This window comes from Scyliorhinus canicula, chromosome 3 (assembly GCF_902713615.1).
Source record: "Scyliorhinus canicula chromosome 3, sScyCan1.1, whole genome shotgun sequence".
NCBI lineage: Eukaryota > Metazoa > Chordata > Chondrichthyes > Carcharhiniformes > Scyliorhinidae > Scyliorhinus > Scyliorhinus canicula.
In genome coordinates this window covers 128785330-128801031 of record NC_052148.1, presented here as the reverse complement: position 1 = coordinate 128801031, position 15702 = coordinate 128785330, and the positions used below count along the sequence as shown (strand labels likewise).

The window sequence follows — 15702 nt, the reverse complement described above, 5'->3', positions numbered from 1 at the left end:
ACGTGATGCCCAACGACCAGGGCCGTCTGGCTGCAGACGGAGACAGGAATCTGCCGCCACCTCACCCGGGGCCTCACAACAGAGGGTGCCCGATCAGCGGGCAGCCCTATCCGCCCCAACCCAATCTGCGGACTAGGACGCACAGAGGGTTCGAAGTCCACCACCACCACCAGAAATGGCCAGGGACAACCCTCCTGTCGCTGAGCAGCCCCACACCATGGACGAGGACCTAAGCATTGAGAGCGTCGGGCTTGCGGCACTGCTTTCTCCCACCACATCCATCATCCCAGAGATACACACCCCGGCGGGCCTATTTAGTGATGAGTCTCCTGGGGCACAGTCTGGTTGGCACATCACAGATGAGCAGGTACAGCAGGTGGAGGTCGGAGCAACAGAGGGCCCGGACTCGCGGAGGCCAGACCAGGCCCAGGATGCAGCTGGCTCCCAGACGTTTTCGGAGTTCCTGGAGTTTATCAACCCACCCGCACAGCCGATGCCTCAGGAAACCCAGGGAAACAATGACGGGATGAGGGCTTCCTTCCAGACTCTGCAGACGCTGTTAGAGGAGTCGAACCGCGTCCAAGAGCAGGGAGTGGTGCCGCTCATGGCAGAGACCCAGGCCGACACCGCACGGGTGGCATCCGCGGTGGAGGCAATGGGTCAGGTTATGCAAGACGTTGGGGTTAATGTGCACGCGTCATCCTCGGCCCTGGACAGGGTTGCCCTCTCACAGGCAGCAATGTGCCAGAGCCAAACCGACATTGCCGGCGCCCTGCGGGCCATGGCCGAGTCTCAGCAGGTCATTGGCCAGTCGCAGCACGCCATGGCACAGTCCCAGCAGTCGATAGCACAGTCCCAGCAGTCGCTGGCACAGTCCCAGCTGTCAGTCGCGGAGACCATCAACCGCCTGACACATGTGCTGGATGGCGTCGTGCACACACAGGTTGAGATCGCACAGTCCCTGGCGGGAATGTCTAACTCCCTGGACTCCGTCTCTGCAAACCTTCGGATCCTGGTGGATACCGTTGCAGGCCTCCAGGACTGGCAGCGCCAGGTGTCGGTGGTGCGACGGGGAACCTCCCCGCTCGCACCTCTGTCCCAAAGTGAGGCCCGGGGGCCACCGGGCTCCCCGAGGGAGGAGGAGGTTTCGGGGCCCGTCCCATTAACTCCATCACGGGACGTCCCGGAATTCTCGGCCTCCCCCCGTCCCATCCCTGGTGCATCGGGTGGGCAGCAGGCAGAGCAGGGTGGCACAATGTCACCCGAGACGCCCGCAGAGCAGCCTGGCCCATCAAGGCCGGGTCGCCCCAGGAAACGCTTGGCCAAGGAGAAACGAGTCAAGGGGGGCGATTCGCAGCAATCCTCCTCCACTCCTGCTGTATCATCTGGGGATTCACTTAGACGTAGTGGTAGGGCCCGTAAGGCAACTAAGATAGACACTGAGTAAGTTGGCACGGGTGAAGGGCACAGTTTAGTTGTAGGGGCTAGGGCACCTGTAAATAATTGTTAATATTAAACGCACTGTTCCACCTTACTTGTAATAACGTGTGATTGTTCCACAGCCACAGGAATCGTGATGGTGACCGAGTGTCGCTGGGGGTGACGGGTGGTGAAACCTCGGTGCCGGGTGTGCAGTCCCTGCCCCTACCCCCCTCCCACAGCTAGCCCACGCGGGCACGTGATGGAGTGTCAGTGACGAACTCAGCGGCCACCAAGGTGGATGGTTCAGCTATTGCCATGGGTCAGACTCTCTCTAACGATTCTGAGCTCACAGCTCTGCGCAGAGCGGGCTGTCATCATTCCACATGGCACTGATCAAACCCGCTGACACAGCCATCAATGTTGTGCCATTCCGTCTGTACCCAGTGATAAGCGTCATGTCGAAGTGGAGCAGTGTACACTGAGGGGGGGCGGGGGGGGGGGTTGTGGTGGTGGCAGTTGTGTGGTGACCCTCTGCATGACTAGCGATGCAGGTGGTGGTTTGGTGTTCATCGGGGACGTCACATGCGATGCGTGAACCGTGCTGCCACCATGGCGTCGCGTGCCCGCCGTCCTTGCCGGGTCCGTCGTGCCGCCTCCTGGACATCACCAGCACCTGGGTCGTGTCTGCGTGCTGCGCCCGCCACTCCGCCAGCGTCCTCCTCCTCCTCCTCCTCCTCCTCCTCCTCCTCCTCTGTGCTGGCACCACTGCCACTGGCTTCTCCCTCCGCCTCCTGCAACAGGTCATCTCCCCTCTGCATCGCGACGTTGTGCAGCGCACAGCAGACCACTACAATGCGAGCGACCCTGTCGGCCTGGTACTGCAGGGCCCCTCCGGAGCGGTCCAGGCACCTGAATCTCATCTTCAGGAGGCCAAGGCAGCGCTCCACCACACCCCTGGTTGCTGCATGGGCCTCGTTGTATCGTGTTTCCGCATTGGTCTGAGGCCTCCGTATAGGCGTCATCAGCCAAGACCTCAGCGGATAACCCCTGTCACCTAGCAACCAGCCCCTCAGCCGGGGGGGACGTCCCTCAAACATCGCAGGGATGAACGACTGCGCTAGTATGTAGGAGTCATGCACACTCCCTGGGAACCTTGCACAGGCGTTCATGAACCTCATGTGGGGGTCGCATACCACCTGGACATTAATGGAGTATGTCCCCCTCCTGTTTGTGAACACTTCCTTGTCCACAGCAGGCGGGCACATGGGGACGTGAACACAGTCGATTGACCCCTGAACCCTCGGTATCCCGGCCACACTGGCAAATCCACGGGCTCGTGAGTCTTGACTTGCTCGGTCCTTGGGAAAGGTGATGTAGCGATCGGCGATGGCATAGAGGGCGTCGGTCACATCCCGGATGCACCTGTGCACTGATGACTGGGAGATCCCAGAGATGTCCCCGCTCGGAGACTGGAAGGAGCCGGTAGCATAGAAGTTCAGAGCGACCGTCACCTTGATGGCTACCGGGATCGCGTGTCCTCCCCCCGTTCCACGTGGGGCGAGGTGCGACAGGAGTTCGCAGATATGTATCACAGTCTGCCTGCTCAGCCGGAGTCTTCTCCTGCAGGTGATGTCCGGCATTGTTAGGAAAGAGACCCGGACACGGTACACCCTCGGCTTTGGTCGTCGCCTCTGACGCCGTGGCTGCACCCTCACTCTCTCCTCTTCCTCTTCCTCCTCCTCCTCCTCCTCCTCCTCCTCCTCCTCCTCCCCCCCCCCCCCCCCCCCCCCCCATGCTGCTCGACGACTGGCAACTCCTCGGCCCTTCCCTCTGCTGCTGCAGCTGGCCCTGCAGCCACTGCGGGTTGTGGGTGTGGATGCTGCTGCATCTCCAAATCCAGTAGAGCGGCCCCAACCACTGCGCAGAACATAGCCGTTCTGTTCCCATGCATCGTGCTAACCTACAGAAGGGTGGTAGGAGGCAGAGAAACGGGACATGTTAGACGGAGGTTAGTCGACACCTCGGCAGCCGCCAGCCATGGGATACCAGTGTGTCCCGGTGGCCTGGTCGCGCTGCTGACACGCGGTCAGCCTAACCCCTGGTCACTTTCTGCATCCAACGGCCAGTAAACTATGGCCTCCTCATGGGTGCGTCAGTGGCCTGTGTCCGGAAGCCACAGGGGAACCAGCGGCCGTGTCCTCGTCACCTGCACACCATGGCATGGTGGCAGACATTTTGTTACGGGCTTGGACGGCTCACTCTCTACCTAACCCCCCCCCCCGTCGCCCCCCACTGCCCCCTCCGTCGCCCCCCACTGCCCCCTCCGTCTCCCCCACTGCCTCCCCGTCTCCCCCACTGCCTCCCCCGTCTCCCCCCCACTGCCCCCTCCGTCTCCCCCACTGCCCCCTCCGTCTCCCCCACTGCCTCCCCCGTTGCCCCCACTGCCTCCCCCGTCTCCCCCCCCACTGCCCCCTCCGTCTCCCCCACTGCCCCCTCCGTCTCCCCCACTGCCTCCCCCGTCGCCCCCACTGCCTCCCCCGTCTCCCCCCCACTGCCCCCTTCGTCTCCCCCACTGCCCCCTCCGTCTCCCCCACTGCCTCCCCCGTCGCCCCCACTGCCCCCTCCGTCTCCCCCACTGCCTCCCCCGTCGCCCCCACTGCCTCCCCCGTCGCCCCCACTGCCCCCCCCGTCTCCCCCCCACTGCCCCCGTTCTGGACCCCCTCCCGTTCCCAGGGATGCCTTCCCCGTTGTGGCCAGACTCGAGCGGTGCGCTGAACGGTGCGCTGAGCGGTGCGCAGAGTGGTGCCCTGACCTCCTCCAAGCAGTCGTCAGCCAGGCCGACTGGTTGACGAATTTAAAAAGCAGGTGTGTTTCACGACGTCCAAACAGGGCGCCATGACGTCGGGACTTCGGCCCATCCGGGCCGGTGAATAGCGGGGGGGCTCTCAGTGGCGATTCTGGTCGTGTCAGGGGCGGGAAGGAGGCGTCTGTCGGGAAACGCGCCTCCGACAATTTGCGGGGTTCGGAGAATAGCGGGAGGGCGTCGGAACAGCGTCGCCGTAAAAATTTCCGACGCCCGCTATTCTCCGAACCGTCGTGAGTCCGGAGAATCGCGCCCACAATCTGAGGATACGGGGTAGACCATTTAGGACGAGATGAGGAGAAATTTCTTCATCCAGAGAGTGGCCAACCAGTGGAATTCATTACCACAGAAAGTAGTTGAGGCCAAAACATTGTGTGGGGTGTGTATATGCGGCTGAGGCTTGTCAGACTCCTGAGTGTCAATCACGAGACTGGCGAATCCTACACCATTTCTCATTGGAATTGATTGTGTTCCATGTGGTGCCAGTGCCAGCCCCTTAACAGTAGCTGAATCAGTCCAGGTGCGACGCCAGTTTTGCTGTTGTGAAACTCCACGAATCCTGCGCCGGCGTCAACACTTAGATTCAGAAATAGAGAATCCAGCCGTGTATGTTTTCAACAAGCAGTTAGAAAAAACACTTGGAGCGAAGGGGGTCAAAGAATATGGAGGAAGGAGGCATTAGGCTACTGAGTTGGATGATCAGCCATGACCATAATGAATGGTGGAGCATGGTAAATGGCGGAATGGCCTCCTCCTGTTCCTATTTGCGATATTCAAAGAGAGGAGGTTTTTAGCCATATAACAGAGATGTGCATTGAAATCTTGTTGCAATGTGCTCCATTACTGCATACAGGTTACTCCTTTCCATTATTTCAAAGTCGGTCAGTCTATCCTCGAAGCTGACATCCAACATCCTTCCTGCAAATTATGTTTCAAAAGCTTCCAGTCTCTGTTTCTCCACCTTCAGCATTAACCCAGCACTCAGCAATGAATAGGAATTGGCTGAACACTAGCCTCCTACATCTTGTAATTCACAGACTAAGATGAATCGTTCCTCCTCCATCGCGGTCTCAGTTTTCATCAAACAGCTTCCATCAGAAAATGTATTTCTCCTCCTTTTCCTCTTTCCTCCACACCACCTATTGAAATACCTTTAAAGGAATTATCATACAATGCACTTCAAACAATAAATGTGCACAAATAAGTCATATTTAATAAGGATTCATAAGTAAACAATTATTACAAATGGTGAATTATCACAGACCAATATGTAGTATTGCCTTAATAACCAGAAATTAAACACTAACATTGATGAGACCATCAATTCACGCGACACGTGGTTAAAAGCGAACAGTGGTTTTAATCGTCTTACAACAGAGCCTGCCTGTAATGAGATGAACTCTAGATAAGCTGGCAGGCAGGCTCACAACAGCAACCTTTATACTTCTGGTTAGGGGGAGGAGCCATGGGCGGAGCCATGGGCGGAGCCAAGGGTGGAGCCCAGTACAAGCTCATCTCCCCCTAGGGGTAGAGCCGCGCAACTACACATGATCTAGTACAAGGTATAGGCTCAACACATGTTGTACAATACAGTGTGGATTATTTTTTTTTTTTAATAAATTTAGTGTATCCAATTATTTATTTTTTTTCAATTAAGGGGCAATTTAGAATGGCCAATCCACCTACCCTGCACATCTTTGGGTTGTGGGGGTGAAACCCACGCAAATACGGGGAGAATGTGCAAACTCCACACGGACAGTGACCCAGAGCCGGGATCGAACCTGGGACCTCGGCGCCGTGAGGCAACAGGGCTAACCCACTGCGCCACCGTGTGGCCCCAGTGTGGATTATTAGGGTTTATAATTGACCACATTCACCCCCTGTGAAAACCACATTCACCCCCTGCGGAACATGTGTAGCGACCCGGTAAGTGCGGGGACGTGGGGCGCGACGAGTTGGGTGGGGTGTAGTGTGAGGGGTACCTCGGCGGTGGTAGTAGTGGGATTCGATCCTGCCGGCGTTAGGTCCCGGAGGGATACAGTGTCCTGACGGGCATCAGGGTACTCTATGAAGGCATTTTGGGGGTTTGAGTGTAGTAGAAGCACTTTCTCTATGAGTGTGTCAGTTTTGTGTGCCCTGACGTGCTTCTGGAAGAGTGTCGGGCCCGGTGTCTTCAAACATGCTGGGAGCGAAGCCCCCGTGGTAGTGCCCCTGGGAAAAACAAAGAGCCGCTCGTGAGGGATCTGGTTCGTGGCGGTACATAGGAGGGACCTAATAGCGTGGAGCGCGTCGGGGAGGACTTCCTGCCAATGGGAAACCGGGAGATTCCTGGACCGGAGGGTCAGTAGGACGGTCTTCCAGACCATCGCATTCTCGCTCTCCACCTGCCCATTCCCCCTGGGGTTATAGCTGATAGTCCTGCTCGAGGCGATGCCCTTGTCGAGCAGGTACTGACGCAGCTCGTCGCTCATGAAGGACGAACCCCGGTCGCTGTGTACGTAGCTGGGGAAAGCAAACAGGGTAAAGATACTATGCAGGGCCCTAATGACTGTGTGGGAGGTCATATCAGGGCACGGGATAGCAAAAGGGAAGCGGGAGAACTTGTCGATGACATTCAGGAAGTACATATTACGATTATTCGAGGAAAGTGGCCCTTTGAAATCGATGGCGAGGCGTTCAAAGGACCGAGAAGCCTTGACCAGGTGGGACCTGTTAAGGTCTATAGAAGTGCGGTTTGCACTCCGCACAGATCGGGCAATCCCTGGTGATGGCTTTTACCTCCTCAGTGGAGAAAGGTAGATTTCGGGCTTTGACGTAGTGGGCGAGCCGGGTGACCCCCGGGTGGCAGAGGTCATTGTGGATGGCTTTCAGGCGGTCGCTCTGCATGCTGGCGCACGTGCCGCAGGATAGGGCATCTGGGGGCTCGTTGAGCTTCCCCGGTCGATACATGATATCGTATTTGTAGATGGAGAGTTCGATCCTCCACCTCAGGATTTTATCATTTTTAATTTTGCCCCTTTGCGAGTTGTCAAACATGAAGGCAACCGATCTTTGGTCGGTGATGAGGGTGAACCTTCTACCTGCGAGGTAGTGCCTCCAGTGACGTACAGCCTCCACAATGGCTTGTCCTTTCTTTTCGACCGAAGAGTGTCGAAGTTCTGAAGCGGAGCGAGTTCGGGAGAAAAATGCGACTGGTCTCCCTGCCTGGTTCAGAGTGGCTACAAAAGCGACCTCTGTGGCATCGCTCTCAACCTGAAAAGGGACAGATTCATCCACCGCCCGCATGGCCGCTTTGGCGATGTCCTCCTTGATGCAGTTGAAGGCCTGGCGAGCCTCAGCCGACAGGGGGAAAGGTGTGGCCTTAAATAGTGGGCGGGCTTTGTCCGCATATTGAGGGACCCACTGGGCATGGTATGAAAAGAATCCCAGGCACCGTTTGAGGGCCCTGGGACAATGAGGGAGAGGGAGTTCTAAGCATAAGGTCCGGGTCGGGGCCCAGGACTCCGTTTATCATGAGATAGCCGAGGATGGCTAGCCTGGTCGTGCGGAAAACGCATTTCTCCTTGTTGTAAGTGAGGTTGAGTTTCTGGGCCATCTGGAGAAATCGATGGAGGTTGGCATCGTGGTCCTGCTGGTCATAGCCGCAGATGGTGACGTTATCCAAGTGCGGAAATGTGGCCCGCAGCCCGTACTGGTCCACTATTTGGTCAATTGCTCGTTGGAACACCGAGACCCCGTTCGTGACGCCAAAGGGAACCTGGAGGAAATGGAAGAGGCGGCCATCGGCCTCGAAAGCCGTGTAGTGGCGGTCCTCCAGGCGGATTGGGAGTTGGTGGTATGCAGACTTCAGATCCACCGTGGAGAAAATACGATACTGGGTGATCTGATTCATCATGTCTGCAATCCTGGGGAGGGGGTACGCATCGAGGAGCGTAAACCGATTAATGGCCTGACTATAGTCTACGACCATGCGGAATCTTTCCCCGGTCTTGACGACCACCATCTGAGCTCTCCAGGGGCTGTTACTGACCTCAATGATCCCCTCATGTAGGAGCCTCTGGACCTCGGTTCTGATAAACACCCTGTCCTGTAGGCTGTACCGCCTGCTGCGAGTGGCTACGGGTTTACAGTCCGGAGTGAGACTGGCAAAGAGTGGAGGGGGGGGGGAGATTCGCAGCATGGCTAGGCTGCAGATGGTGAGTGGGGGTAGGGGTCCGCCGAAGCTGAGGGTGAGACTTTTGAGGTTACACTGGAAGTCAAGTCCCTGTAAAAGTGGGGCGCAGAGTTCGGGCAGGACGTATAGTTGATAATTAGAGTAGCTAGCACCTTGGATCGTTAGGGTCACGACGGTGCGCCCTTGGAGGTGAACAGAGTGGGAGCCCAAAGCAAGGGAGATAGTTTGCTGTGCAGGAAAAACAGGGAGCGAACAGTGTCTTACCAGATCTGGGTGTACGAAGTTCTCGGTGCTCCCGGAGTCGAAGAGGCATGGTGTACTGTACCCGTTGATTTTAACGGTCATCATGGAGTTGTGGAGGTGTTTCGGACGCGACTGGTCCAACGTGACCACGCTAAGTTGTGGGTAGTCGGCGGCTCGATCAGCTGTGCTGGAGGGGCCCCGTGATGAATGCCCGCTGAGGTCGCAGTCTTCGATCTGGGTTGCTGAGTTTGGAGAGGATGGAGCCCAAGATGGCCACCCCCATGGATCGCACTTGGTGGGCGGCGAGGAAGATGGCGTCCAAGATGGCGGACCCCATGAGTCGCACGTGGCCGGCCGCGTGGTGGAGGTTTGCCAAGATGGTGGCCCCCATAGGTCGCAAGTGGTGGGTGGGGGTGGGGGCGGAGTACAGGCCACGGCGTTACGGGGCCTGCGGGCCTGCAAATTCAGGGAGCGAGTGCTCTGGGCTGTGGGAGGGTTTGAGGCTGGAGCTTTCTTCGCCAGACATACTCTGGCATAGTGTCCTTTGCGACCGCAGCTGCTGCAGGTCACGTTGCGGGACGGGCAGTGCTGACGCGGGTGCTGGGGCTGGCCACAAAAGTGGCAGGCTGGAGTAGCATAGTGGCTGGGTGGCCGCGCTGCGCAGCCCTGGGGTAGTCGCTGGTCGGGGGCCCATGACGGGGTCACAGAGTCCGCGGGGAATGAGGTGAGGCTGCGGAACGAGACCTCCATCGTAGTGGCGAGTTCTACAGTGTCTTCTAAGTTTTGGGCTCCCTTCTCAAGCAACCGCTGGTGCACGTAATTGGATCTGAGGCCTGCAAGAAATACATCGCGGACAGCGAGTTCCCTATGTTCTGCAGCATTTACAGCTTGGTAATTACAGTCACGGGACAAGGCTTTTAAGTCTCTTAGGAATTCTTCTAGCGATTCTGTGGGGCGCTGGCGGCGAGTAGTAAAATCGTGGCGCGCGTAGACCTCATTGACGGGCCTCACGTACATTCTGTCGAGGAGGGCCAGGGCCTCTGTATATGAGCCGGTACAATTAAGTTGAGTAGATATACGATGGTTCACCCTTGCGTGCAGTAGGCTGAGTTTCTGCTCCTCCGTAGTTTCTGTAGTGCTTGCTTCAGCCAGGTAGGCCATAAACATCGGAGCCAGTGTGAAAAGATTTCTTTCGCCTCTGCATCCTGTGGGTCGAGTTCCAGTCAATCAGGTTTGAGGGCTGATTCCATGGTCATTCCTTACTGTTTCTTAAGACGATTAAATTGATGAGACCATCAATTCGCGCGACACGTGGTTAGAAGCGAACCACTCTGTCTTACAACAGAGCCTGCCTGTAACGAGATGAACTCTCGATGAACTGGCAGGCAGGCTCACAACAGCATCCTTTATACTTCCGGTTAGGGGGAGGAGCAATGGGCAGAGCCATGGGCGGAGCCAAGGGTGGAGCCCAGTACAAGCTCCTCATCTCCCCCTATGGGTAGAGCCGCGCAACTACACATGATCTAGTACAAGTAATAGGCTCAACACATGTTGTACAATACAGTGTGGATTGTTAGTGTTTATAATTCACCACAAACATTTTGATAAAAACTTAACAGTAAAAAGGGGAAATGATGCAGGGAAGTAAATTATCAAGGAAGTCTTGTTTTCAGGACAGAGACAGTGGGCTGGATTCTCCGCCATCGGGATGCTCCGTTTTGCCGGCAACCTGGGGATTTCCCGACGGCGTGGAGCTGCCCCACAAAGGAAAACCCCGGGCTGGATTCTCTCCAGCCCCGCGCCAAAATTGCATTTGGCGCAGGGGCGGAGAATCGACTTTTACACCCGAATCTTGGGCAGCAAGTGTTGGGCATAGCGGTATTAGCGGTCATAGCGGTAGCATAGTGGTTAGCACAATTGCTTCACAGCTCCAGGGCCCCAGGTTTGATTCCTGGCTTGTGTCACTGTCTGAGCGGAGACTGCACGTTCTCCCCGTGTTTGCGTGGGTTTTCTCCGGGTGCTCCAATTTCCACCCACAGTCCAAAGATGTGCAGGTTAGGTGGATTAGCCATGATAAATTGCCCTTAGTGTCCAAAATTGCCCTTAGTGTTGGGTGGGGTTACTGGGTTATGGGGATAGGGTGGGGGTGTGTGCTTGGGTAGGGTGCTCTTTCCAAGAGCCAGTTCAGACTCGATGGGCCGAATGGCCTCCTTCTGCACTGTAAAAAGTCTATGAATCGGGCCCGGTGCCGCTCCCGCGATTCTCCGTGATCCTCTCCACACGATCCTTCCCTCATACCCATCACCCTGCTTTCTCACCTTGCAGAGAAGAGGGCGCAACTCCAGGCAAAAACATTTTATTGAGAAAAGATCCATCTTTTAGTAGATCTTCTACATTTGAGGCAAAAGACAATCTTTGTAATGCATCAATCTTATAGTGATAATGAACTAAAAATAAATTAATTAATTTCAGAAAGAATCATTTCCTTATTCTGTACCTTAAAATTTCACAACAAAACTCAAGTGAGAGACTATTTGAAGTGATAATATGATCATCTTAAACAAAATCTACCTCATTCAACTTCGAAGTTTTTCTGCATTGGGTAATCAGATTGCCACATGCAACATGAACACCTGTTCCTGCCAACAAAACTAATATTGGCCAGAGACCAAGTCCATCGTGTCTAAGAAATGCGTTTATTTTAAACACTATGTATGAAACGCATGATAGTTCAAATAACTCCATAATATAGAAAACCTATAGCTTCATTGTTTGGACCATGTTAACTGATGCATCTGAAAATAAATCTATTAAATGCAGTTCTCCAGAGACTAATTAATCTATTAAATGCAGCTCTCCCGAGACTAATGTTCTGTCTTTAGAATTTTTAAATTCTTACACATGCATTATTGCTGATAGAAATCCAGAGGCAGTCTTAAACAAAAATTTGATATAATTTTACAGAATTTGTCAGTGGTGTTGACATTTCTGCTAATGATAATCTTGCCTATGCAAATTGTCAACTGTTTGCTCAACAACTAAAGAACAACGATATATTTCTAAAATCTGCATTGTGAAATTTGTAAGCATACACACCTCAAGTAAATCAAAATGTTGATGCCAATGAAGAGTTAATCCTGTTCGTGAGCAGTATTAAGAAAGTATATTGAACAAGCCGGGACAAAACATTGATTGACGACTCGACAAGACAGTCTTTATGCTATTTATAAAGCTCTAATTATAGACTTGAGTTAAATAGGGAGCCAAATATAACAGAGTCTGTCATTTGTAATTTAACATCCACAGTAAACATTTTAAATTTAAATGTAATCATTTGGATTTCTTCATACTGTGATCTTACAAGCCTCCATCATGCCAGTCACTGTATTTATTTATTTAAACTATTCTAAAACCAAAATGTTTAGAGAAATATTTCTAAATGTCTGTATAATTATTAAGCTACTCCACTCAGTTTTGCAAAGTAAATGGAGACAGGCAACATGAGAGAGAAAATACGAGAAAAAGTGGTGGAGAACTGAAATTTAATAAATTAAAATCAATTGTATTCCACAAAAGGTTCATGCAAAAATGAATAATTAATATATAATCAGGAAGTGTGACTTTTTTTATTTGCTGGGATAGCTATTACGTCAATTAACAAATAGGTGCAGGAAGAAACCATGTGGCTCCCAAAACTGTTTCATCATTCTGTTGAATCACAGCTGTACGTATATCAACTCCACTTTCACAAAGGAAGGGCGAAATTCTCCCCCCCCCCACGACGGGTGGGAGAATAGCGGGAGGGCCTTCCCGACTTTTTTGACGCCCTCCCGCTATTCTCCCACCCCCCCGCCGAAATCCCGACACGAATCGCTGCCGCCGTTTTTTTACGGCCGGCAGCGATTCACAGCTGTTAGAAGGGCCGAAGTCCCAGCCCTTTACGACCTTTTACGAACGGCAAACACACCTGGTCCTGCCATTCGTAAAAACGTCGTGACCACCTGGAAAAAAATAACCATGGCACCGATTGGCACGGCAGTACCACGGCCGTGCCAAGGGTGCCATGGGCCCGCGATCGGTGCCCACCGATCGCGGGCAGCGGGCCCGATGCCCGCGCACTATTTGTCCTTCCGCCGCCCCGCAGTATCAATACGCGGGGCGGCAGAGGGGCAACCCGGACCGCGCATGCGCGGGTTTCGCGCAAAAACGCGATGACGTCACCCGCGCATGCGCGGGTGGAGTCTTCCCACCTGCGCATGCGCGGCTGACGTCATATGACGCGTCAGCCGGCGCTAAGTCCGACAAGCGGGCTTAACGATTTTCGTTAAGCCCGACTTGTCGGGGCCTCCGACGTCGGGCTGCTAGCCCCGACGGGGGACCAGAATCGGTCCCCCGTCGGGAAGGGGCGCGATGCCGTAAAACCCGCCCGGGTTTTACGGCAGTTTGACGATTTCTCCCGTTTTGGGAGAATTTCGCCCAATGTCAGTGTAAAAAGTCTCACAACACCAGGTTAAAGTCCAACAGGTTTATTTGAAATCACAAGCTTTTGGAGCACTGCTCCTTCATCAGGTGAAGCGGAGGCAAGTTCGCAATCACAGCGTATACAGGAGAGACACAATTGTAAGATAATTACAGATTGGAATATGTTGAATGGTTGGAATGTGAGTCTTTACAGGAATAAACAGTGTGAGCAGAGTGAGCGATAATCATTACCTGTGATTATTGAACTCTGTCCGATCCTGCCACTATTTTCTAAGTTCTCTGCTATATATTTGATAATGAATATAATTATTTTTATTCATTCATGAGAAGTGGGCATCGCTGGCTAGGCCAGCATTTATTGCCCATCTCTAATCGCCCTTGTGATGGTGATGGGAAACCGCCTTCTTGGATCACTGCAGTACATGGGGTGTGGGTACACTCATAATGCTGTTAGGGAAGGAGTTCCAGAATTTTGGCCCAGCGACAGTCAAGGAATGGCAATATCCATTTCCAAGTCAGGATGATGAGTGGTTTTGAGGGAAACTTCCAGGTGGTGATGTTGTAAGGACCCTTCGATTGTTGTTGCCTGGTGGCCCATGGATTGGCCAAGTTCATTATTCTGCCCGATAACCAATAACGTTTGGTTCTTGCCAGGTGGGGTTTTTCAGAGGAGCCAGCAGAAAGCTTCTCTGAAAGAAGAAGCTATGCTGCTCTCTCTCTCTCTCACTTTCTCTCAATTATTGGCTGCTTGCAGTTACTGGGAATTTACTGAGATGCCACTGGACCCTCAAGGTGAAAGCAGCTCTCTCTCTCCTCTGCTGCCTACTGACTAAAGGCAGAAGTCTCTAGACCCTGATGGGTCTGCAGTGAAAACCATCACAGACTGAAGACAAAGGTATAATCCAACTGTAGGCCTAGATTGAAGAAAGAAACTAACTGAAAATCTACCTGAAACAAAGACTCTTATCCTTTATTCTTTTAAATATTCTTTTTACATCCCTCTTTCCCCTCTGCGTTTGTCTGTCTTGTCTGTGTGTAGAGAATGGAGTGAGTTAAAGAGGAGAGGTTAGAAATTAGACAGTAATGAAGTTGTATTTGTTGCCCAGTTCATTTATAGATACTTATTAATAAAAATTAATTGTGTTGAATTTACAAACCTGATGACTGTAGTTATTGAACAGCCAAAAACGAAAGACTTAAGGTATTTTTAAATTTAAAAGTTAATTTCAACTGTGTTGCAGCTCCGGCTCAAGTGAGATTGGAATTGACCACACACTAGACCAGTGCATTATCATAGTGTTTCAATGCGTCTGCTACCTTTATCCTTCTAGCTGGTAGTGGTCGTGGGTTTAGAAGATGTTGTCAAAGCAGCCTTGGTGAGATGCTAGTCATGTATCCTGTATATGATACACTGTTCCCTCTGTGGTTTGGTGGTGGAGGGAGAGAATGTTTGTGGATGGACACCATTCAAGCGGGCCTCTTTGTCTTGGATGGTATCTAGCTTCTTGAGTATTGTTGGAGTCGCATTATTCCATCACAGTCTTAATCTGTGCATTGTAGATGGTGGACAGGCTTTGGGAAGGATTTTACCCCAGAGACAGTGAAGAAACACAATATATTTCCAAGTTGCGGTGGGGGGGGGGAACACGGTGGTGCAGTGATTAGCACTGCTGCCTCAATCCCGGCCCTGGGTCACTATCCACGTGGAGTTTGCACATCTTCCTTGTCTGCGTGGGTCTTGCCCCCGCAACCCAAACATATGTAAGGTGGGTGGATTAACCATGCTAAATTGCCCGCTAATTAGAAAAAAAAAATAATTGGATACTCTAAATTTGAAGAAAAAGCAAAACATATTTAAAAATATATATCTTTATTTCCGGGGCAGCACGGTGGCCTAGTAGTTAGCACAGCTGCCTCACGGCGCTGAGGTCCCAGGTTTGATCCCGGCTCTGAGTCACTGTCTGCGTGGAGTCTGCATGTTCCCCCGTGTCTGCGTGGGTTTCGCCCCCACAACCCAAAATGTGCAGAGTAGGTGGATTAGTGACACTAAAATTGTCCCTTAATTAAAAAAAATAATTGGACAATCTAAATTTGAAAAAAAAATCTTTATTTCCAAGTCAGAGTGGTGAGTGACATTGGAGGGGAATCTCCAGGTGGTGGGGTTCCCAGCTATCTGCTGCTCCTATCCTTCTAGATGGTAGTGGCCGTGGGTTTGGAAGGTGCTGTCGAAGGGACCGTTGTGAGTTACTGCAGTGCATCTTGTAGATGGTACACATGGCTGCCACTGTTCATCGCTGGTGGAAGATTTGAATGTTTGTGGAAGGAGGAGCAATCAAGCGGGCTGCTTTGTCCTGGATGGTGTCAAGCTTCTTGAGTGTTGTTGGAGCTGCACTCATCCAGGCAAGTGGAGAGTATTCCATTACACTCCTAACTTGTGCCTTGTTGATGGTGGTTAGACTTTGGGGGTCAGGAGGTGAGTTACTCGCCATAGAATTCCTTGCCTTTGACCTGCCCTGGT

General features: G+C 52.8%; 1 protein-coding gene across 1 annotated transcript in view; it reads right to left on the bottom strand.

Moving 5' to 3' along the window:
* The window catches only part of LOC119962950 (protein YIPF5-like), a 71273-nt gene extending 59354 nt beyond the window's left edge, over positions 1-11919 (bottom strand). The window contains exon 1 of the mRNA XM_038791297.1: positions 11799-11919. The gene's annotated coding sequence lies outside the window, so the exon portion shown is untranslated. The remainder of the gene's footprint in view (positions 1-11798) is intronic.
* Positions 11920-15702: the final 3783 nt, after the last annotated feature.